The sequence below is a fragment of the Lissotriton vulgaris genome, chromosome 6 (assembly GCF_964263255.1).
Source record: "Lissotriton vulgaris chromosome 6, aLisVul1.2, whole genome shotgun sequence".
In the NCBI taxonomy this organism is placed as follows: domain Eukaryota; kingdom Metazoa; phylum Chordata; class Amphibia; order Caudata; family Salamandridae; genus Lissotriton; species Lissotriton vulgaris.
This window is the reverse complement of record NC_141694.1, coordinates 1,446,905,792-1,446,919,779: the sequence shown is the minus strand read 5'-3', so window position 1 is coordinate 1,446,919,779 and position 13,988 is coordinate 1,446,905,792.

Sequence of the window (13,988 nt, the reverse complement as noted above, 5' to 3'; positions counted from 1 at the left end):
AGCCTTTAATTAGGGAGTGTAGTATCTATATGCTATATGCTATATGTTATATGCTACATTAACTTCATTGTGGAAGATAAAAGAACTTTTTGAAGACATCACCCCAGATAGGCTGAATGATGAAAACAAGAAACACTGTACATTACCTTTTCCCAAAAATGCTCCTTAGAACTTTGGTTGAAGAAACAAGAGGTAAGAACTTCGTAGTTTGAAAGGCAGTTTTGGTTTAAATTTAAGGTTGCTATCATTGCATTACATCCATTTACTTTCAATCTTTATATAGACAGTGTAGTGTCCAGAAGTTATGGTAACTCCTTCTATATTGTCATCAAAAAATGGATATTTGTTTAGCTTTGAAGTTTCCAATTTCTCTTTCCAATTTAAATACATCTGCTCTGCATCATTGTAACATTAATATAAGGTATTTCCCATTTCTTTGTAGATGCAACATAGACATAACATCTGATCTACAATTTGCGCAAGACATATTTTGGTTTGCTTTTTTAATCAATCTGCCAAAAGGCACAGTTTTGCACTTTGGTAGTATTAAGTTAAGAAATCGCTCATAATTTATTTGAGTGATAGAGGTAAATGAGCAATCTTCACAGTTATGGTTCCATTTGTAGCTCAATCCAAATAAGTCATCAATATGTACTTTTTCTTCTTCTAGTACTCCAAGCATAACACTTATAAATTTGTATGTGCCTTGTTGAGTTTTAATATGAACAATCCACTACATATCTAAAAGGTCTCGAATGCCTGAAGCAGAATGTATTACAGATCTGTCACCGAGTAAATGTTGGAACAAATGATACCTTGCAGAACACAATATCTTATCTTGTTTTTCCTTAATTTGATTTACAAGATGTAGTGAATGAAACAGTACATTGAGAACAACATTTGCATAGCAGTTGACACCTGAACACTTTTTCAACTGGTATCCTAAAATATATCCCTCATTTTCCAGTTTTTTCTTCCTAACACCCTCTAGCTTGTCCTGGTTTGCTTTCTTTTTCTGAACATCAGTCAACTCTTTGTGAGCTTCGGGGGTGTGGCCAAGCAGGCTACAATGGCAGCTGTGTCCTGCTGAGGCTCCGTGATCAGGCCTGTATCTTGCCCATTTCCAGGCGTCGATCCCAGTGGCAAAAATGACAACCAGACGCCGGAATCTGTCCATCGATGCCCTCACTTCATTGACACAGAGTGATTGGGCTGCAGCAACTTTGAAATTTCGGACCGGGCTCCCGACAGCAAGAATGCGCCCGCTCATCCCTGATGGTGTACCTAGAAGACCTGGACTGGCACCATGAGACCCGCGCTTGATAGCGGCCGTGACAAATTACCTGCGGCGGAGGCGGGAGTGAGGAAGCCTCACATCGGGGCAGAAAACCAGCAAGATCCCCGGCCATACCTTTGAAGATAGTAACGGTGAGAAGTGAGAGGCGACAATCCGCCATTTTAGCTGGTGCGAACCCTCTCGGCAGACGAACATCCCGAAACTGCACCCCATTGTGCGGCAGCCGGGGGCCGCAACCCCTCCCACCGGTGGCCTGGGAAACTGGGGGCCGACCATTACCTCCGGCCCAGCAGTGACTCCCTGGGCTGCCCCCCTGGCCGAAGCCGCCTGACTTCAAGATGGCGCCCGGTTCCCACCGCGAATGGCACAAATAACGTCTGGAGATCCTGAGTGACGCTTTTCAGAGGCAGTGACGTGAGCAGAGATCTCCCCCCCTCCCACACAACAAGAGCCCCTACAATTGAACCCCCCATAAAGCTGCAGCTTAAGGAACTGGGTACATCGGAGCTGAAGGCTGCCTGACCTTAATATGGCGGCCTTGATTGTCCTTGCACCAGCCAGAACACAACTGCATCGAGGAGGCGCGAGGCCTTGACTCTGACCTAGTCACAGCCCCCACAAATACCCCCGCTCTCCGGACAACGCGCAAATGGTGTCTGGCCCATCCTGGCTGTGATCACCACCTGCAGTGACCAGGACAATAGCACAAAAAAACCCTCTCTCACCGGACTGCTACAACCCCTTGCTTGGTGAGTGCTGGCCCCTCACGCAGACCGCCTGACCCGACGATTAACGAATCGCATACCTCGCAATCTTAGCCACCGGTTTCATCATGTGCAATCTCCCTGGTTTTCATCATGGGCAAACCAAGGGCGACCGAACATACATCAGTGACCGAGACTGCCCCGGAAAATATGCTGAATACCCAGACATGGTCAAACACTACTGCGCCACAATCTGACGCTTCGATCTCGGACAAACTAGACCAGGTATTGGCAGCTATCGAACTCTCCAGGATGTCCATGGAGGAACAGCTTGGCACCCTAGCGACAGATGTCAGCCTTATCCGCGATGACCACCGCAAACTGGCGGACAAAGTGAAAGACATGGAAAAGACACTAACCGACCTACAACCCGCAGTCAAGACGCACCAGAAGACGCTACAGGATGTCCTACATCCCCTATCCATCATAGAAGAATGCACAGACTATCTGGAAGGAAGATCACGACGCTGTAATATCTGCGTGCTGGGTCTGCCAGAGGGAATTGAGGGCCCAAACCCGCTGAATTACATGGAAGCGTGGGTGAAATCCTTCACCCCCAAAGACGGACCGGACGGCATTCTTCTCCACTGAGCGTGCCCACAGGGTCCCGGCCCGCAAACCGTCACCAGGAGCTGCCCCAAGACCGAAGTTGGCAAAGTTCCTACATTTTCGTGACCGGGATGCGGTGCTGCATGCAGTCAGACTTGCAAGCCCCCTGCAGATGGAAAATAAACAGATAATGATATTTCCCGATTACGCACGAGCAGTACAACAACAGCGGTCTTAATTTTTGGACGTGAAACATCGACTTCGAGAGAGCAATATCCAGTATTCCCTGCTCTTCCCGGCTCGTCTCAAGGTCATCCATAATGGCTCGGCTATCTTTTTCACCACCACAGAGGAAGCACATGATTGGGCGGATCATCACTGCTCGCAGAAATCCAGAGCCGAGATCACACAGGACCCCACTCTTAAAACGCCACAAACCAGAATGCGCACCCAGAGGCAACAACGCCGCGGAGAAAATAACATGACCGGGTCACGAGCCCAAGACTCTCCAGACCTGAAACAAATCGTGAAAGAACGGCGAGGGGCCCTGCAGGTAGTGATCGACCTACAGGCATACCCCCTTACAGAGGACATAGATCGACCCCCACACATTTTCTCATCAGAAGGGGGGTGATGGAACACTATCTGGCAAGGAATCCATTACACCCCCTCTGGTCACTCCTCAGACGGCTGATGTCATCCTAGATGGACAAATGAGCACCCTCTCGACATGAGATGTTCTCGCTGAGAATTCAGTGAGAGCAGGCGCACCGTGGACACACTAACTAGTCACATGCAACATAGCCATCTTATGGCATGCCTCGGGCGACGCCCACTGATCCTCCAAAGGTCTGATCAGCGAGCTGCCTCGCACATGCACACTGCCATCCCCACCATATATTGTTACACCCTCCTCGTCTGGGAGAGTAGGTTTGGACGTATCGTTCCCAATGATGGGTCCTTGGTATTGGGACTATTTCCCGACCCCAGTTTTACAGTTTAAGCCCCCCGTTCAGCAATGTCCCAACCCCCCTCATGGAACAGCAGGCACCAGGGTACCTGAAACACAGGAACGAGCGGCGCTGTGGGCTGCACGTGCCCCTCACCCGACTAGGGAGTTATTGGTCACTATGCTCCAAAAGATACATGCCCCTTTTGATGCACACTGATACCGAAACGTGGCAACAGCCATGCAGCACACTGACATCAGCATCCTCACGCTCAATGTTAGAGGACTTCATACACCTAGCAAATGTTATGCAGTATACTCATATACAAAACGTCACAATGTTCGGATTGCGTTCTTACAGGAGACACACCTCACCGCTACCGAGGTAGGCAAACTACAGACTAAATGACATAGTCTGCGTACGCATGCGGGCACTGATCTGAGGGCGGCCAGGGACTCCATTTCAGCAACTCAAGAGGGTGGTGAAACGAGACGGCCGATACACCCTGCTAGAGGGACTCCTAGATGGGCAATCAGTACTCCTGGGTAGCATATATACCTCGAATGTAGAGCAAGATAAATTCTGGGACCACCACACCGGGATCCTGGCCTAATTTAGTGGATTCTGGGGGGGGGGGGAGGAATTACAATTGCACATTGGAACTCGCCTTAGATCTTTCACACCCCCAACCACACACTCTCCCGCCTCCAGGCAAACCAATTTCGGGCCTGGATCACACAATGGGCACTCACGGACGCGTGGCGACTGAACCACTCACAGACCCGGTTGTATTAGTTCCACTCCATCCCACATAACCTGCAAGACCGACTGGACATATTCCTATGCTCAGCATCGATTCTACCCAAAATGAACCACACAGACTACATGGGTAGGATCATTTCTGATCATGATGCCCATATCCTACGATTAAATTGGAGACCCCCACACCCATCGTCCCCACCTGGCGTCTACCACGGGATTGTTTATCAGACCAGGCCTTTAAACACAAACAGGGACAAAGCATCCAAGAGTTTTTCGCGCATAATGCAGGAACAGCCTCTTCAACGTTGGTGGAGTGGGACACATTCAAAGTAGTGGCCCGGGGAGAATGCATTAAACAAATAACAGGAGTCAAGCGGATGCTAGAACATGCACTCTCTAAGGCCGAGCAACAACTTGCCACAGCTACTAAACAGGACAACGCATCCACAGAAGGGGTAACACGGTGGCCAAGGCCAAAACAGAATTCCAAGCTGCCTGCTCTGATCCCTGCCGGTACAATTTTAGATCGTACGCAACCCAGATGCATAGAGAGAGGGATAAAACAGGCACCCTGTTGACATGGTTAGCCAAACAGGACGCAGATGTGAAACCCATAACAGAAGTACTAGACACCCACGGTAAACTAGTGCGATCCCAGGACGAGATCCTCCTAGCGTTCCACCGCTACTACGCTGAGGTATACAGCAGTCCGGCCCGACTACGCAGACTATAATAGATCGTTTCTTCGACCCCTTGACAAGCCCCAAAGTCAGGAAGGCAGATACGACGGCCCTAGATACGAAAATAACATCCGCCAATATCACCCAAGCCCTGCATGCCCTAGCCCGCAACAAGGCACCGGGTTTAGACAGGTTACCACTGGAGTATTACACAACTTTCTCCCCACAATTGGTCCCTCGAATAGTAGCGATGTTTGCGATCACGCTAGAACAGGGAGAGTTGCCGAGATCCCTCCGGGAATCTGTAATCGTGACCTTCTTAAAACCAAACCGCGACCCGCAACAGATGGCCTCCTATCTCCCTGTCACGCTCCTCTCCACCTCCTTGGGGAGATATTAGCGGACAGATACCCACAAATTATACGACCTCTGGTCCACTCAGATCAATGTGGATTTGTCCCTGGTAGAAACACATCCCAGAACATACAACGAATATTCCACGTCCAAGACCAGGTGAGAGGCACACATCACCGGTCAGCCTGTCTCATCATAGACCTTGAGAAGGTCTTTGATACCCTCACTTGGCAGTATATCTTCTCAGTCCTGCAACGGACAGAACTCGGTCCCATCCTCTTAGCATACACCCGACTCTTGTACACCAAACTCACCTCACGTGTTTGCATAGAGCGGTATATCTCGGCGGAGTTTGAGGTCCAGAGGGGCACGGGACAAGGCGCCCCTACTCTTCGCCCTTGCGGTTGAACCCTTAGCTATACGAATGCAACAAAAAGGGACCCACTGGGGCATTCCCATAGCAGAAACCATACATAGTGTCTCCATGTATGCTGATGACCTTCTAATATATGTACGAGACATCACCAAAGATTTGACACCCATCTGGGCAACGCTAACAGAATTCGCAGAAGCTTCCGGGCTAAAGGTGAATTGGGATAAATCCACAGTATACCAACTGCATCCGAGCCTACACCCCCTCCCCCCCCCCCCGGGTCATATGGCTAGGCAGCCAGAAGGTAGCCTGGAGCGCGGAAGCACCCCGCTACCTCGGAATCCTTCTCTACCATTCCCCAGCTGACATATTTGAGGGGGATCTATGACGTTACAACGCGAAATATTACAACGCACTCTGTTACAACACATTTTTTACAACACAGGATCTATTACATCGCATGGCATTACAACGCATGACATTACATAGCAGATGCTATTACAACGCATGCCATTACAATGTAAGTATAGGTTAGTATATTACTTGTTTTAAAAATGTAATTAATTTAAATTTAATTAATTAAATAAATTAAATATTTTTTTAAATAATTATTTTGTACATATATTACTTTAAGTTTATTTTAAAAAGAACTATTAATAACAAAGAACTATTTTGTAAAAATAATAAAATTATTAAAATTAATTTTTTTAATTAAATTAAAAGATTTATTTTAAAACTAAACCCTAAAAATACCCCTGTAACCCAAAACGCAAACCCAGCCCTGAAACCTAAAAATACACCTGTACCCCAAAACCCAAACCCAGCCCTTAAACCTAAAAATACCCCTGTACCCCAAAACCCAAACCCAGCCCTGAAACCTAAAAATACCCCTGTTCCCCAAAACCCAAACCCAACCCTGAAACCTAAAAATACCCCTGTACCCCAAAACCCAAACCCAGCCCTGAAACCTAAAAATACCCCTGTACCCCAAAACCCAAACCCAGCCCTGAAACCTAAAAATACCCCTGTACCCCAAAACCCAAACCCAGCCCTGAAACCTAAAAATACCCCTGTACCCCAAAACCCAAACCCAGCCCCGAAACCTAAAAATACCCCCGTACCCCAAAACCCAAACCCAGCCCTAAAACCTAAAAATACCCTATACCCCAAAACCCAAACCCAGCCCTGAAACCTAAAAATACCCAAACACCGCAAAACATATACCTCAGTACCCCAAAACATATTCTCCTATACTCATACTTATTTTTAAAAATTACTTAAATTAAAATATTTAATTTATAAAAAACATAAATTAATATATTTATTTATTATTAATATTAATTAAATTAATTAAATAATATTAAATAAAATTAAAAAAATATATATATACTTACCTATACTTACGTTGTAATAACATGCGTTGTAATAGCATCTGCTATGTAATGTCATGCGTTGTAAAGGCATGCAATGTAATGGATCCAGCGTTGTAAAAGTTGCGTTGTAATAGAAGTGCGTTGTAAAAGTTGCGATGTAATGGTTGTTTCCCATTTGAGGGTAATCACCATAAGGCACTGGCTGGCATCAGATCGGCAATCGGATTCCGGAGGAGCCTCCCATTAGCCCCAATCAGCTGGGTGGCTTTAGCTAAAATTATAATAGTTCCGCTGTTGCTATACCACTTCACAAACTTACCAGTAATCCCACCCAGAACCTTCTTTCATGACTTAGACTCGCTTCTTAGCAAGCTAATCTGGTGACCCACCAGAAATAGAATAGCATTGAAGAAACTACAATTACCCACCATGCAGGGAGGACTGGGTGCTCCATCCTTTGAATCCTATTTCCTAGCGGCACAATTACATTGGTTATCCTGCAGGTAGGCACACAGACGAGACGCACACCACGACTGATCGGGTGCCCTTCTCGGAACTCCATCGCCTGTTACTACCTGGCACTAAACCAAGATGTATATTTCCCTTAAAAGTAGCAGTGGAACACAAATGTATGCAAAAAGTACACTGCATGTCACCAGGAAAACCTCCTTACCCCCCTCTGTTCCCATTGGTCGGATGGCCCAAACTCGAAAACTATTACACAACTAACATGCTTCCCAAATGGACGAACTGTGGCATCACCGAGATGGAGTCCTTATTCGAGGACGGACAGCTCAGACCATTCCAATGCCTTATGGACGACTACAGTCTTCCCCCGGGCCAGTTCCTGCTCCACCGACAGCTCCTCGAGAGTTACCGACCGAATCAAGACTTCTCGACAGGAGAACCAAACACACACCCAGTCATTCACACAGTCTTACATATGGGAGTGGGACGACATTTAACCACATGGCTCTATAAAGCCATACGAAAACTCCCAAACAAACCATTAGCGAACATATGAACCACCTGGGAGGAAGAAATCGGACGTCCACTGCATGAGAAAGAATGGGAGAGGGCTCTGGAATATCCCCAAAAGGTGTCTAGAAACGCACGCTTTAAAAACATACAATTCTACATACTCCATAGAGAGTATCAGACACCGGCACGCCTTCAACGATTCTACCTAGACACACAGTTCCTTTGCCTAGATGCCATACACAGGAAGCAGACTTTCACCATATGTTCTGGAGTTGCCCCACAAATCAACCATACTGGAAAAGCGTTCATGACTCTCATAGAGACCTCAAAGGGCTTACATACATGAACACATGGGAGGCCAGTGTACTAGGTATTTTCCGGAAACAGAAACAATACAAAGTACACATTCGATTTATTTCACTAGCCTTTTTTACTAGCTAAGCGGAGTGTGGCCATGCACTGGCGTTCCCCCACTGGCCCCCCGCTCGCGCCATGGGTGGGAGCGATACACAAATGGGCTGCAGCAGAGGAAGAAGCGTTGTGAGAGGAGTAGGTGAAGGGGATACGCAAGCACCCCATCTCCATGGAGTGGGCCCTATTAGTAGACCGATTCAAGCAATCGACACCTGGTGAGGACCCGGGCGGTAGCGCGCACATGCCAACGGACCCACCACCACAGGTGCAAACCACAAACTCACATACCAGATCTCCCCCGGTAGCGCGATCATACTGCTAACGGGCAGTAGCACCACACACCGCGTCACACTAGACAGCCGTATGTTTGAGCCAGACCGACCATAATCTCCCCTACATTTCCAACAGCACACCGCTGTATAGATTAACGAGGCACATGACACCCTGATGCCGAAACCGACATCTGATATCAGTACCCGGAAATTCCATGAACTATTTCCTAGTTTTTATACCCATGTTCTATAAGGCATGCACATAGCCTAAGACCTTGCTGTTAACAAAATATCTATCGACCAACTCCTTTTATGGATAATGCTATACTGTGATGTGAAATGTAACATGCAATCCAACTGAATGTATTCTTTCTTTGCTATTTGTCACTGTAAACTATAAATGGCAATAAAATATGTTTCTTTTTAAAAACTCTTTGTGAGATTCCATTTTGGACATATTATCCGTTTCTCAAAAATTTGGAATTTAGCGGCTGACCTGAGCCGCGGAGGGGGCCCAGGTGCTTTTCTAGCGTTCCAGCAGTGACACCAACTGACGCCGCTGTGATGGCAGCAGGAGCCTGTTATTTGAAGCAACACCAATATTTGTGGGGACTTGAGCTGTGCATCACGACCCACTGTGGTTTTATTGGACAATTTTAGGGTTGATGTGAAGACAGCTCACTGAAGAAATATTGAGCACTACGTTTACCATCATGCCCCAGTAGTGGCTGCTCCCACTGGGCATGATTATGAAGATTTAAGTGGGGCTGACCAATTGCCTTCCATCGACACTCCAAGTCCGGTGCCTTTGATAAAGTGGTCATCCACGAAACGCGTCAGGCTGGACTTTAACTGGATGATGCAGAGCTAACGTTTCCTTGCATTTCGCTCAAATAAAGATTGTTGGCTATAGAACCTACCTGCAGTAGGCTTCCTTCTTGAGAGGCAAACTTGTTTGTTTGGAATTTAGCGGCTGGCCTGAGCCACGGAGGGGACCCAGGTGCTCTTCTAGCGCTCCAGCAGTGACACCAACCGATGCCACTATGATGGCAGCAGGAGGCTTTATTTGAAGCAACACCAATATTTGCGGGGACTCGAGCTGTGCATCACGACCCACTGTGGTTTTATTGGACAATTTTAGGGTTGATGTGAAGACAGGTCACTGAAGAAATATTGAGCACTACGTTTACCATCATGACTCAGTAGTGGCTGCGCCCACTGTGCGTGATTATGAAGATTTAAGTGGGGCCGACCAAGTGCCTTCCATCGACGCTCCAAGTCCGGTGCCTTTGATAAAGTGGTCATCTACGAAACGTGTCAGGCTGGACTTTAACTGGTTGATGCAGAGCTAACGTTTCCTCGCATTTCGCTCAAATAAAGATCGTTGGCTCTAGATCCTACCTCCTGTGGGCTTCCTTCTTGACAGGCAAACTTGTTTGGTTGGGATATGTGTGTATATGGCCCGTCACTTCGAGAGTGTGCACAAAAGTGATCCATCAGGCCTATAGTATTTCGCTATTGACTGTGTAATGCCACTAAAGAGAGGGGGTGATAGAGATGCAAATCTCCGACTGTTGGAAACTAGATATATAGTCGAACTGGACAGTATGGCCCCACGAGGCCTTAATGCAAGTGAAGATTTATATACATGTTTATAGTTCTTGAGTTGATGAATATACCTGATGTGATATATAATTAATGATTTTAGACAATATGCCTCAAACGAATTTCATCCTTGTTTTTTGATACCTATTATAATGTCTAACAATGTGCGATCAGCAACTTTTTACATCTAGGATGATGTGTTAATCTGCTAAATCAAATATGATAAAAAATTATCAATAATTTCCTTCCACTCCTATGAGAGATAAAAAAAAATGTTTTTAAAAAAATATATGATTATTTGAATGATTAAGTGAAATTTGCACTTTCATGCACTTATGTTTTGGGGTTTATGATGAGTATTGATACTTAGAGCTTGGATGAATTAAGATGGCTAAGATTGTTTTATACAATCCTGTTGTTTTCTTTTAGTAAGGAATGGTGTTTATTAGATATATATCAACATGTCTTCAGGATGGCTGTTTTCATATGATTGGATTATAAATGTTATATCAAGTTTGTTCTCAATACAAATCATATTTAAATTGCTGAAGTTTGCACATTATATTTGCTGCTAGATTAACATCTGAAATAGAGGGTTATTTATTCTTATAGTAGACACTTTGTCTTTTATTGTAAATAATGTATATTTTATGAAATTTATAACAAAAGGAGTATGTAATTTTCTATATACATTCATCCTCAAAGTTTGAGTTTTTTTCTCATATGCTGTAAATTTTATTGTATATAGGATGTTAACTTATTATTGCACATATTTGCACAGCACTTTCATTGCAGTCAAAGGCTGAACATGTTGTGAAGTTAATTGGGCACTGCGCCATTTATTTAACAAAAATAGACACCATTCGCTAATTTGAACAGTTTTTGTACATTAAAGAGTTAATTGGGGCGGGCCAGCGATATTCTGTGCCACCCCTTTGTAGTCCACGAGCTCCATAAGTACCCTCATCTATTTTCAGTAGCGTATCATGTGATCAAGCCTCTGGCTAGAGGCGAAACGCGTCATGCGGAATTTCTTGGGTGTTATTCTGTTATATTGATGGAATAAGTTGGGTCTGACTTGTTCGTTCTGAAAGCCAGTCTAAGCAGTATGACTGGGATGCGGCAGCGTCGAGCGAAGTGAATGGAATATATATATATACATATAGTGATCTTTGTCTTGTATTGTTTACATAAATGCAATTGCATCTGCACTTTAATATTATCGAGTGGATTGTTGCAATAAGGCGCTAATTCAGGGATTATCCCATGATGTTTGTTGCTCAAAATCTTTTGTCCATGTCTATGATGTAGCGCAACACGTGGCCATAACCTACCTATCAGAATGTATTTTCACTGAGCACTAGCACTTTAAAAATTGCCTCTTCCCCAGCGTGCGTCATGTGATCAAGGCCTCTGTGTCGGCCGAAACGTCATGCTGTGGTGTGCCGCTTCCTCGAGGGAACAATAAAGAAGTATTGCTCACTGCACCTGAGGTCTCCTCTCTTCTTCCTGCGCAGCGGTTTCCTGTACTGGGCTCCGGGCGAGAGGCAGCAGGGATTGTTTCATATATATATATATATATATATATATATATATATATATATATATATATATATATATATATATATATACACATATACACACATTATCAATGTCCCCATTGTTAACGTACCTGTGAACTTGCTTTGTTGATCCTCAGATTTCAACACATTTTCACTTCAACCTTCTTCTCACGGAAAATTATAAGTAGAATCAGAATCAGAAAATGCTTTATTCGATTTTAAATGCTTGATAAAACCATAAAAGCAGAAGAATACAAAAAGAGCAATTCATTTAAAATATACCTTTTTGAACAATACAGTACATTAACAGCTGCCCCCATAAGAATAAAAGTACTACTATTTTAAAAACTATCAATTCATGCTTTTCCTCTTTTTCAGTATACTTTTTAAAAAGCGAGTCATAATTCCAATAACCTACACATTATCCAATAGTTGTAAGAATAAAAAGGCCGGTTGACATTGTCTCCATGCTCCTTGTTTTAAAAAAAGGATAATCCATCTTGCACGTTCGTTAGCATAAAATGTACAAAAAGAATCACATGCATTGTGGTTTGAGGAGATAGATTATCGCACGGGCATAGACAGAGATGCCTAGACCAGTCGTTTGAGGCTGGAAAAGAAACCAGGTGATGGAAACAATCAAACCTGAACCTGGTCAGGACGTATCTATCGTACCCGCCTAGGCAACACTCTATATAAGGTTGAATATAGCTACAGGCCAAGGTCATTTAGTGCTGAAGCACTGTGATTTTGTTAATTTCCAGCCCAATTCTTAGAGACTCAAAATTATTTAAAGATAAAACTTACAGCTCTTTTCTAGATATTGTGCACATTGAATTTGGATTAGTATAAAAATCAGATCTGCATAAATCATTTGACAGCTTTCTGGTATAGTTCAACTAGGGAATTTTTCCAACTTGATCTAATCACAAAGAGTATTTAATAATATCTCTATTAACCCTAAATTGGGTGATGTCAAGACTCTGTGCCAAAGTAACATAGGCTGCATTTTAATCACTTCGGCAATATGGGATATCCCCAGTTCACTATGGCAGTTAAAAACATACAAACTCTGAGGGACAGCTAATATGAATCATAAAAAAACATTTTCTATCACTTGTATGGAGGAAAGATCATGAAATACGTAGACCCCTGCCCCGTACATAGCTATGCTAAGACATTTAGCTTGGTAGATTTTTAATAGGATCCACGGGGGCCTTCTACCCATTTTCTTTGCGAATATCATCAAGGCCGCTGACAATCTCTTAAAAAGCAGGGTCCTATTCTTGATCGCTAATCTCCAGGAACCCATATCCTCCAGCAGGATACCAAGATAGGAAAATGTTTTAGTTGGTTCGATTTTATCATCTCCTGCTATTAGGCTGCATTGTTTAATCTTTCCCTTATCACAGGACATTACAAAAGTTTGCTTTACATTGAGCTTCAGGCCCCTATTGTCCATGAAGTCAATGTAAGTGGAAAGGGCCCTCGGCAAGCCGAGTTGGGTTCTGGCCATTAGGACCGCATCGTCCACGTAGAGAAGGGAGACAATCTGTTTGTTATTCACATGTGGAGAATCTCTCGCCCTGACCACCAGTTCCTCTTCCAAAGCGTTGGTATATAATGAGAAGAGGAACGGGGCCAGTACACAGCCTTGCCTATAATGCCCCTCTCCACGCGGAAAGACTTAGTACACTCACCCTTAAGGCCATACCTCACCTTGGCTGTGGCTCCTGCATATAGTTGCCTTAAAAATAACACCAGGGAGTGCTCAACCTTAAGATCCTCCAAGATCTGCCAGAGCATACTGTGATCAACACAGTCAAAAGCTGCGGTCAAGTCAACAAAAACCACAAATAATTTCCCTGCCTTAGCTTGGGTATATTTCCCCTGTAATATAGAAAATTTTTAAACCTAATCAACAGTCCCCCTCCCCTCCCTGAAGCCATATTGGACCGGACTTAAGATGTTGTTGTCTTCGGCCCACAAATGGATTCTGTTCAGAATGACCATCCCTGCGACTTTCATAAATGAGTCTTGGAGGGATATAGG